Genomic DNA, 9,760 nt, shown 5'->3' on the forward strand with positions numbered 1-9,760 from the left:
CTCTCTCTCTCTCTCTCTCTCTCTCTCTCTCTCTCTCTCTCTCTCTCCCTCCCTCTCTCCCTCTCTCTCTCTGTCCCTCTCCCTCTCTCCTCCCTTCCTTCCTCCCTCCTTCTCTCTCTCCCTCTTCTATAATATCTTGCCCCACTATGGGTATTATGCTTCTATTAATAATATTACCTTTTTTGCCATCATACATTCACTCATTGAATTTGGAGTTCGCCAAAATTATGACATCTTTTTCATGTGTTCTGTTGTCTAGCCGTGTCTTCACTATGCTAATTTAAACAATTGATTTGTTTAAAATAAGTGTAATACTTAATAAATTTATTAAATTTATCCATCTTTTCAGCCTGTCATTCTTTTGAATCTTAATTCTATTAACCATTATAGTATAGCTAACCTCATGCCATTCAAGAATTTATTTGAATAGTCCTTTTTATTATTCGGAACTTGACAAATATCAAACATGAATATTTCTGTATAAAAGGAACAGAAAGAGGACTATATATGAAGCCAGGAATTTTCTTTTCATAGTTTTTTGAAAAAAAAAATAGGATATCCCAAAAATTTTAGTGCAGTTTTGTGCTGTTGAAACTTAAAAATTCAATAAGATTTTTGGGACACAGTCTGTATTTGAACTTGAGCATTATAGTTCCAACACTGTCCTGCTTCTCTGTTTCCTGTTCTCTTCTGTTAATTAAAAAAAAAATGCATTGATATTCATTTCTTTATTTCTTTCTTTTTTTTTTTGGTGAGGCAGTCGGGGTTAAGTGACTTGCCCCGGGTCACACAGCTAGTAAGTGTCAAGTGTTTGAGGCCAGATTTGAACTCAGGTCCTCCTGACTCCAAGACTGGAGCTCTATTCACTGCGCCACCTAGCTACCCCACATTTCTTCCTTTTTAAAGTATCACTTTTACTATCCCTTTACTCCTCTGCTCCCAATTGAAAGCTTTCCCTAATCACAGAGGAAATGCAAAATAAATCCATACAAAACAGTTCCACAGATTGTCTGTGTTGGAAGATATGTTCTATATTTCTAGAGGTGGGAAGCATTGTTGATATTCACTTGTTTTAGTTGTGTCTGATTCTTTGTGACCCCTTTTGGGGTTTTCTTTGCAGAAATACTGGAGTGCTTTGCCATTTCTTTCTCCAGCTCATTTGACAGTTGAGGAAACTGAGGCAAACAGCATTAAGTAACTTGCCCAGGGTCACGCAGCTGGTAAGTGTCTGAGGCCAGATTTGAACTCAGGAAGATGTGTCCTTCTAACTCCAGGTCTGGCACTTTGTTCACTGTGCCCTAGTAACCCATCAGAAGCATTGTATCATCACTTTTCTGGAGTTGTGGCTACATCTTGCTTCTTAAGCCTTTCACAGGTGTTTCCCATCACAATGTAACATCTCACAAAGGCATTCCTGGCTCATCTGAAAATTTGATAAATTTGTCTTCTCTAACTTTTTCCAAGCCACTGAGCCTTGGGGACTTTTCAGAGGTTTTAAATGAACTCATCCCTTTCAGGGCTTTTGAGGTTGAGTGTATGGTCTTTTTGAAATATTTTTTTTTAGATATTGTTTCTCGGAAGATAGAGATTCATTCTTTTATTAAAGCGTTTTGGCACACAATTGGGATGGAGAGACAGAAGAGGGCCTGAGCCTTGGGCTCAATTAGGATAAGAAGGAGTAAGGGAGATTCAGGGGATATACCTGTACAAGTAGGAGAGAGATTGATCTGAGGAGGGAGTAATAATAGTTGGTAACAGTGAAGGGTACAGGGACACGGGGGAACAAGAAGCTATCTGATAAGATGAGGAGAACTAAGGAAATGTTAAAAATATTTTATCAATTATTTCTTTGTTCTAGCTACCAGGTGGTTTAGTTGATTTTGGACGGTTTGGTTATTAGACCAGCCATGCTGGGATGTGGAGTGGCTTTGGGATACAGGGGAAAGTAGAGATGGTGTACAAAGGACCATTCACTTGTACAAGATGTTTAACTGATTCTTTGTTACTTGGGGAATTCTGTCTATACGTCTTTTATATTTTCACAGCACACTAGGTACATAGGCTTTTAGTTAATACTAACTGAGTAGAATTGAAAGCGATACATTGGAAAGACTTACCGTTAATACAGGTATGATATAGGAAAAGGTTCTGAATGATGGTGAGTATTGAAAGGAAAGACTGAATCTAGAATATATTGTATAAGAAAAATTACATAGTTCCTTCAACATAGTTGTATTTAGATGTTATGTCAGTTTTTCTATTGACATTAAACATTGACATAAATTTGTTGTCTCTGGTGCCTTTAAACAGTGTATTTTCCATTTTTATCTTTTAATCATGTGTATTTTTATTATTCCCTTGTTTGATATCATTGCTACTCCTGTTTTTTTTTTTAATTCACTTGAAATATAATGCGTTCTTCTCCAGCTCTTATTATCTTTGTTTCAAGTGTGTTTCTAGTAAACAGCATGTTGGATTTTACTTTCTAATCCTCTTCTGTTTTATAAGTGACTGCATCCCCATTTACGTTCATAGTCAGAATTATTCATTCCATTTTACCTCCATCCTATCCTCTTAAATTTTCCCTATTCCTTCCCCCCTCAAAAGAAGAAGATGGTGAGAGATAGTGTGCTCAATCCTACTAAGTAATCTGTTTTTCCTTCATTGACCCTCTTTTTTCCTTCTTACTCAGACCTCGATCACAGGTTTTTTTACCCTTTCTTAACATTTTCCCCATCACAATCCACCCTCCAAAGTTGGAGTTTATTTTGCTTTTTATTAATTTTTCTCTTATTCTGCCTTCTTTTTAAAATCCCTTTACCCTATTCTCTCTTCCTGTCTGTTACCCTATTGAATTTTATTTTTATTTGTGCTGGACTCTTGGTGTCTATGTTCGACTATCCTTTGTCCAGTTCAGATGAAATTGAGGTTTAGAGGCCTTTCCTGGCTGTCCCCTTTCCCTCATTGTTAGTACCTTGTCTCTGAAGTGTATTGTTCCTGTTAATTAGGAAGGAGAAAGCCAGATAGCATTAGGGAAATGGCTCATTGTGCTCCATTAACCCGTTACATTGACTTAAAAACAAAACATGAGTTTCTCACAGAGAGGCAGTGTGACATGATGGATATTATGTGTCAGATGTCGTACTTGAAACGTAATAGATACTATGTGTCAAATGTCATATGGACCTAAGCCTTCCTAACTCCAAGGTCAAGCCTTCTGTCTACATCATGAACATATCACTTGACTGCTGAGAGCTCCCAGCAACCATCTAAAACTGTAATAGACTAGTGTATAATCTACATTGGTGGAGGGAGTTTACACATTTGGCAGTATTCACTACATCAGAAAAGATCCTAGATTCTCGTTCTTCCTACCAAAAATTCTTCTGATGAAATGAGGAATCATGGAACATTAACTTCTCTGAAAAAACACAACTTTGGGTGACCCAAAGGTCAATGGAGAAATGTATGATAGGTGTAAATAGACTGTAGCAGACTACCAATAAGGACTTGTGTGCAAGAAGTGGCATAAAAGATAATTGTTGAAAAATATATGATTGAAAAAGGTTGGACATGTGAAAATTATGGATAATAGATGATTAGTCTCAGTCCTGTTCTGGTATTCATGAAATGTAAAAAGAACTCGAGGAAGACTTTGAATGTATTAGATAGATCTTAGGAAGATTTATTGTAGGACACATAAGCATAACATAAGATGAGAAGATACGAATAGATAGTAATAGGCACATAAAAACTTACTCAGGTCATACTGTTGTTTAAAAAAACCACCCTAAGTATCATTCAGAATTGCTTCTCTTTTTCACAACAGATCCATAGAAAAAGCCATTTGTGTTCATTGCTTCCACTTTTTTGCACACTTTTCAATCTCTCCTTTCTGTTCTAATTAACTCAGCTGAAACTTTCTTCAGTTACCACTGATTTCTTAATTGCAAATTGAATGGTCTTTTCTTAGTTTTCATCCCCCTCCCCCCTTTTCTTGACATCTCTGCAGTGTTCCACGTTACTGACCATTCTGTCCTCTTGGATATTCTTTCTTCTATGGGTTTTCTTGCCACTGATCTTTCTTAGTTTTTCTCCTGCATATCTAGCCATTTTTTAGTCTCCTTTGCTGGATCATCATCCATATTCTTCTCCCCATTGGTGGATATATCTCCTAACTAATCTCCTTGTTTCTAGTCTCTTCTCTAATCCTCTTTGCCACCACAAACAGATATTCTGAAAATGCAGGTCTGATCATGTCACTGCCCTCTTCAGGAAGCTACAGTGGCTCTTTACTCTCTTCGGAATATTTTTCATCATTATTACTGTTCTTATTTTAAAGCTTCAAAAAATTGCCTTCTCTCCTTCCCAGTTCAATTCCTCTGTTCCATTGAGAACAAAAGGAAAACAAAATTCCTGTTAATAGACATGTTTGTCCAAGCAAAACAAATTTCCACATTGGCCTTGTGCAAGAAAATGTCTCATTCTGTATATACTCTGAGTTATTCCTCTCTCTATCTGGAGGTGGCTAGCCATGTTTTTTCATCATCAAGCCTTTGAAATTGTGGTTGGTTATTATGCTGATCAGAATTCCTAATTCTTTCAGAGTTGTTGGTCTTTATCATATTTTTCTCATTGTTTAAATTGTTCTCCTGATTCTGTTCACCTGATTCTGCATTTAAGTCTTCCTACGTTTTTCTGAGACCATTCCTTCCATCATTTCCTACATTATTTCCCATAATAGTATTCCATAGTATTTATATACCACAACTGTGTACCACAACTTGTTCAGCTATTCCACAATTCATGAGCATCTCCCATTCTTTGCCATCTCAAAAAAAAGCTATAAATATTTTTGTACATTTTTTGTACATTTGTATATTTTTGTACAGTTTGTTTTGGGCTAATCCTTTCCTTAATCTACATCTAATTGCTTCCTTCCCTCCCCCCACTCCCCTTACTACTTTTTTCATGTCCCCCTCCTTATTTCCTTTTTGAGTGAATGTATTTTTTTACCCAACTCTGCGTGTGTGTGTTCTTTTCCTTTGAACAGTTCTCTCCAACCTCTCCTCCTTGTTTGTGTAGAAGCCTACTTATTTGAGATCATTTCCCCTAATTTACTTTACTTCCCCTTCCAAGTGTATTCCCCTTCCACTCTCTATCCATTCTTCTGTTAAGGTGGTCAAAACATAGCAGACCACTCCTAGACCTTCAGTCTAATTAGAGTACCTCTGTGACCCCTGAAGATGATAGGGTTCAGTGGATACGTGTAATATCCCTTCATATTAGAATGTAAGCAGTTGACCTTTGTTTAGTCCTTTATCATTGTTTGTGTTTACCTTTCATATTTCTCTTTATTCCTGTCTTTGAACTTCAAAGTATCTACCAGGAATGCTTGGAAGTCCTCTATTTCATTAAAGATCCATTTTTTTCCCTTGTAAGATTATATTCAATTTTGCTGGGTAATTTAATGTTGGAAATAAGCATTGCCTTCTGGAATACTGTATTGCAGCCTTTTCACTCTTTTATAGGAGAATCTGCTAAATCATGTGTGATCCTGACTGTGATGTTCACAGAAATTTTTTCTTTCTGACTGCTTTTTTCTTGGACCTGGTAGCTCTAGATTTTGCCTCTCACATTTCTGGGAATTTTCATTTTGGCTTCCTTCCTTCCTTTCTTCTTTCCTTCCTTCTCTCCTTCTCCTCCTCTGATTCTAAGGGATCTGGACAGTTTTAATATTTATTGACATAGGATGTTTAGGCTCTTGTTGAGGACATGGCATTCAGGTAGTCCAATGATTCTTAATTTTTTTTCCCTCAATCTGTTTTCAAAGTCAGTAGTTTTTGCTGGTACACAGTACTTTATATTTTCTTCTATTTTTTGGTCTTTTCACTTTGTTTTAATATTTTTTGGTATTCATTAAGCTTCTATTTGTTCTGTTCTAATTTTCAGGTAGTTTTTTGCATGGCAAGGTTTTGTGCCTCTTGTACCAACTTTTAAATCCATTTCCAATTCTTTCTTCCTTAACTCTCATTTCTTTTTTAGTATTTTTCTCTAGAGTTCTTATTTCATTGACAAACAACAACAACAACAACAACACAGCACATTTTTAGCTCTTTAAAAATTCTTGCTGGGGCAGCTAAGTGGTGCACTGGATAGAGCACTGACCTTGGAGTCAGGAGGACCTGAGTTCAAATCCAGCTTCAGACACTTGACAGTAACTGTGTGACCCTGGGCAAGTCACTTAACCCTGATTGCCTCACCAAAAAAAAAAATTCTTACTTCATCTCTTCTAGGAATCCTAATTGAATTTGCATTCCTGCTGTGTTTTTTTTCCTCCCCCCAGGCTTTAAAGTTTTGAAGTCATTCTTTTTTTTCTGGGTTTGTTTTGAGCTTCCCTGCCACCGTAATTACTGAGATGAGTGGGATTCTTTTTGTTGTTTATTTTTCCAACTTTAATGATTTTGGACTTGATGTTAGGGGTAGGCTCTGGCACACTTCTGTAGGAATTATCTGGTCTTGTCCTATTGCTGCTTTCTTGGGGATATTGAGTGTTGTGTTGTTCTAGGATCTCAGGGCTAGCTAAGGCCCAGGACCTGCAACTTTTCAGTGTTTCCAAATTGGTATGATCAAGGATAAAGTCAAATTGCCGTCCTCATCCCTGGGCTGAGCTTTGCAGGCTCCTGGCCTGGGTTTGGGTTTGAACAAGAGTAGACTACTGCTGAACTCAGCTGTCACTAGCCATCTAGGAGACTGTTGGTTCACAGTGGCAGACCTTCAGACTCTTCTTTGGTCTAGGATTCCTGCCTGGTTATTCCCTCTGCAGTCCCCATACTAGAAGACAGACAGCTGGAGGCTGAAGAGGGACATTTCTCTGCTCCTGCCATCTGAACCACGTCGCTCTTGTTGCCTTCTGAACCTGCTCCCTCTCAGTACACAGCCCAGGGCCTTGTACTGCTCCCTATCCAGGAGCATGTCCCCTTCTCACTCCATCAAGGATCTGTGACCTGCAACTGGGCAGCGGGTTACGAAACTTACATTTGGCACCTGTCCCTGCCGAGGTGCCTGGGGATGCGTATGGGACCTCTTTCTGTCTTGGTGCACAGCTGCCTCTCCCTGACTGCTCCTGGGTAGACGTTGTCTCCAGGGTCTGAATACAGACCTCTCTGCCTGTATGCTTTCTTGGGCTAGAAAAATAAAATCAAGCTGATTTCTCATTGAATTTCTACATGACAATTCAGTAAGATGTGTTGTCTACACCTTTTTGGAGCAGTTGTAGGGGAAAGCTTGCTGCCTCTCTGACTGGCATGGGAAGCCCTTCGTATCTAGTCCCAACTTTTCTTGTAAATCTGATAATATTAAAACTCCACAGGCACTTTATATTTAGGCCAGACCTAGTGGCCTATTTGATGTTCCCTGTACAAAATATTCTCCTGCAGTCCAGGCCTGTTTTCTTTTTGTTTTATCCCCATTGCCTAGTGCAGTCGTATACCCCTACATTGTTGTATTGAATTTTTCTCCTACTTGTCTGCTATTCTTTTCCTTCTCCTTTTCTAAATCATCATGCATATTCCACTCCCAGCTGTTTGTGTATCTGAAGTTTCTGTCCAGGACACATTTCTGTCTTTATACTTTTCCTCTCAGTAATCTCTTTAGTTCCCATGGTTTAAGTTATCATCACTGATGCCCAGGACTATATATTCATCCCTGGCCTCTTTTTAAAGCTCCTGTCTTACATCACTATTTATTGGATGTTTCCAACTGAATGTCTTGTAAATTTCTTTAAACTGAACCTAAAATGGAATTCATTATGTTTTCCCAGCCAGTGGAGCAGTGAATAGAGCACTGGGTCTGGAGTAAGGAAGATCTGAATTCAAATTCAGCCCCAGACACTCACTAGCTTTGTAATCCTGGGCAGGTCACTTAACCTCTGTTTACCTCAGTTTCTTCAAATGTAAAATGAGAATAATAATAGCACCTACCTCCCAGGTTGTTGTGATGATCAAATGAGATAATATTTGTAAAAAATTGCTTAGTACAGTGTCTGACACATAGTAGGTGCTATATAAATTATTCCCTTCCCTTATTCTCTCCCCTACCTTTCCACTAAATCCATCCCTCTCTGTTTCTGTTAAGGCTGTCATTTGCCAAGTCTTGCTGGTTCTATCTCCACAATCCCTCACATTCGTTCCCTTCCCTTCACTCACATGGCTACTACCCTGATTTTGGCCCTCATTCCTCTGGCTTGAACTATTACAATAGCCTCTTAATCAGCCTCCTTGCCCCACTGTCCTCCATTCTTTCCTCTATATAGCTGCTAAAGTTATGCTCTTAAATCACAGATCCGACAGTGTTACTCCTTGCTCAAGAAACTCTTTTTCTTCTCTAGTCCCTCTAGGATAAAACATAAACTTGTCTGGCATCTAAAACACTTCATTATCTGATTCCAGTCTACCTTTCTAGGCATGTTCTACATAACTTCATTTTAACTCCTCTTTATTACATCCAGAGTGGTATGCACACACAATATTCACAGTATTCTGTCTCTTGTTTTTATGCCTTTGAATAGGCCAGCCCCCATGCCTAGAATGATCTCCTCCTTTATTTTCCACAGAATCCTGTTTCCTTCAGAAACTATGTCCTACATTGAGGTATTTCCTGATCTGTCTGGTTATCGTAGCCTCTCCTTCAAGGTTACATTCTATTTACTTTGTATATATTTTGCATTGATTTCTTTTATTTGTATATATTCTTTATTTCCAATAGAATGCAAGTTCCTGGAGTGCTGGGATGATTTCTCTTTTGTCTCTGCAGCTCTTAAGACCTAGCACAGAACCTGGAACATTGTGTGTACTTCATAAATGCTTGCATAAATGAATGAATTGGAACAGTTTGGACAATCAGAAGTTAAAAACTCACTTTATAACATTAAGCATAAGGTAGAAAACAAGGTGAGAAATCATTTGACTTTACTTGGTAACAACATTGTCATGGATAGAATAGTGATTTGTTTTTTATAAAAGCCAAATTCAGAGTTTTAAGCTGAAACTTTTATCCACAGATAGAAATTGAAATATAAAGATTAATTTTTTTTTTAGTAAATTTTTGTATTACCTTTGGTTCTTAAAATTTTATATAGTACAATATAAAACTTCCTCAAGAAACTTTGTTTTTATCCCTCATACTGTATAAATATTTTTAAAGGTAAATTATTCATGGAGTTTTAGCCCAAGGCTAGCTGTGAAAAAGATGAGTGGCAAAAAATGGTTTTCTGTGTAAATTTTAATAAGACTTATGCTTTTCTCCTTTGGAAAAATCTTTGGGGTCTATATAATTTCAATTGAGATCTTGAAATGGGGAGAAAACTGCATTTCTGTTGCTTTAAAAACCAATCAAGGCACTATTGGTTCATTTACTATTTGCTTAATTCAAAGCAGCTGCTATTTCTAGTTCTATTGATCCTCAGTATACATATCAAACCGTTTATTATAAATTACCCCACTTCCTTATACACTGGCCTTTCCTCAGACTGGGCTTTCTGTTCCTCAAAGAAAGTATTTCATCATCAACTCCATTCCTTTGAGGTTGCCAGTGCCTGGAATGTATTCCTTCTTCACTCTCTGCTGAGCCCTGCTTTCTACAAGAAGCCTTTCCCTGGAAACCTCCTCCACATCCCTCCCCCACTAAAAATTGCTAGTGCCGTATACCTCTAAACTGCGTTGTATTTATTTTGTATTTATTCTGTTCATATATGCACATG

At 37.8% G+C, this 9,760-nt stretch overlaps 1 long non-coding RNA gene across 1 annotated transcript in view; it reads left to right on the forward strand.

Moving 5' to 3' along the window:
- Positions 1-1,156, forward strand: part of LOC114030560 — a 64,888-nt gene extending 63,732 nt beyond the window's left edge. Inside the window, exon 3 of the long non-coding RNA XR_003567630.1 lies at positions 1,121-1,156. This is a non-coding gene — a long non-coding RNA (uncharacterized LOC114030560). The remainder of the gene's footprint in view (positions 1-1,120) is intronic.
- The last annotated feature ends 8,604 nt before the right edge of the window (positions 1,157-9,760 follow it).

The sequence above is a fragment of the Vombatus ursinus genome, unplaced genomic scaffold (genome assembly GCF_900497805.2).
Source record: "Vombatus ursinus unplaced genomic scaffold, bare-nosed wombat genome assembly UNPS02005236.1, whole genome shotgun sequence".
Classification (NCBI taxonomy): Eukaryota; Metazoa; Chordata; class Mammalia; order Diprotodontia; family Vombatidae; genus Vombatus; species Vombatus ursinus.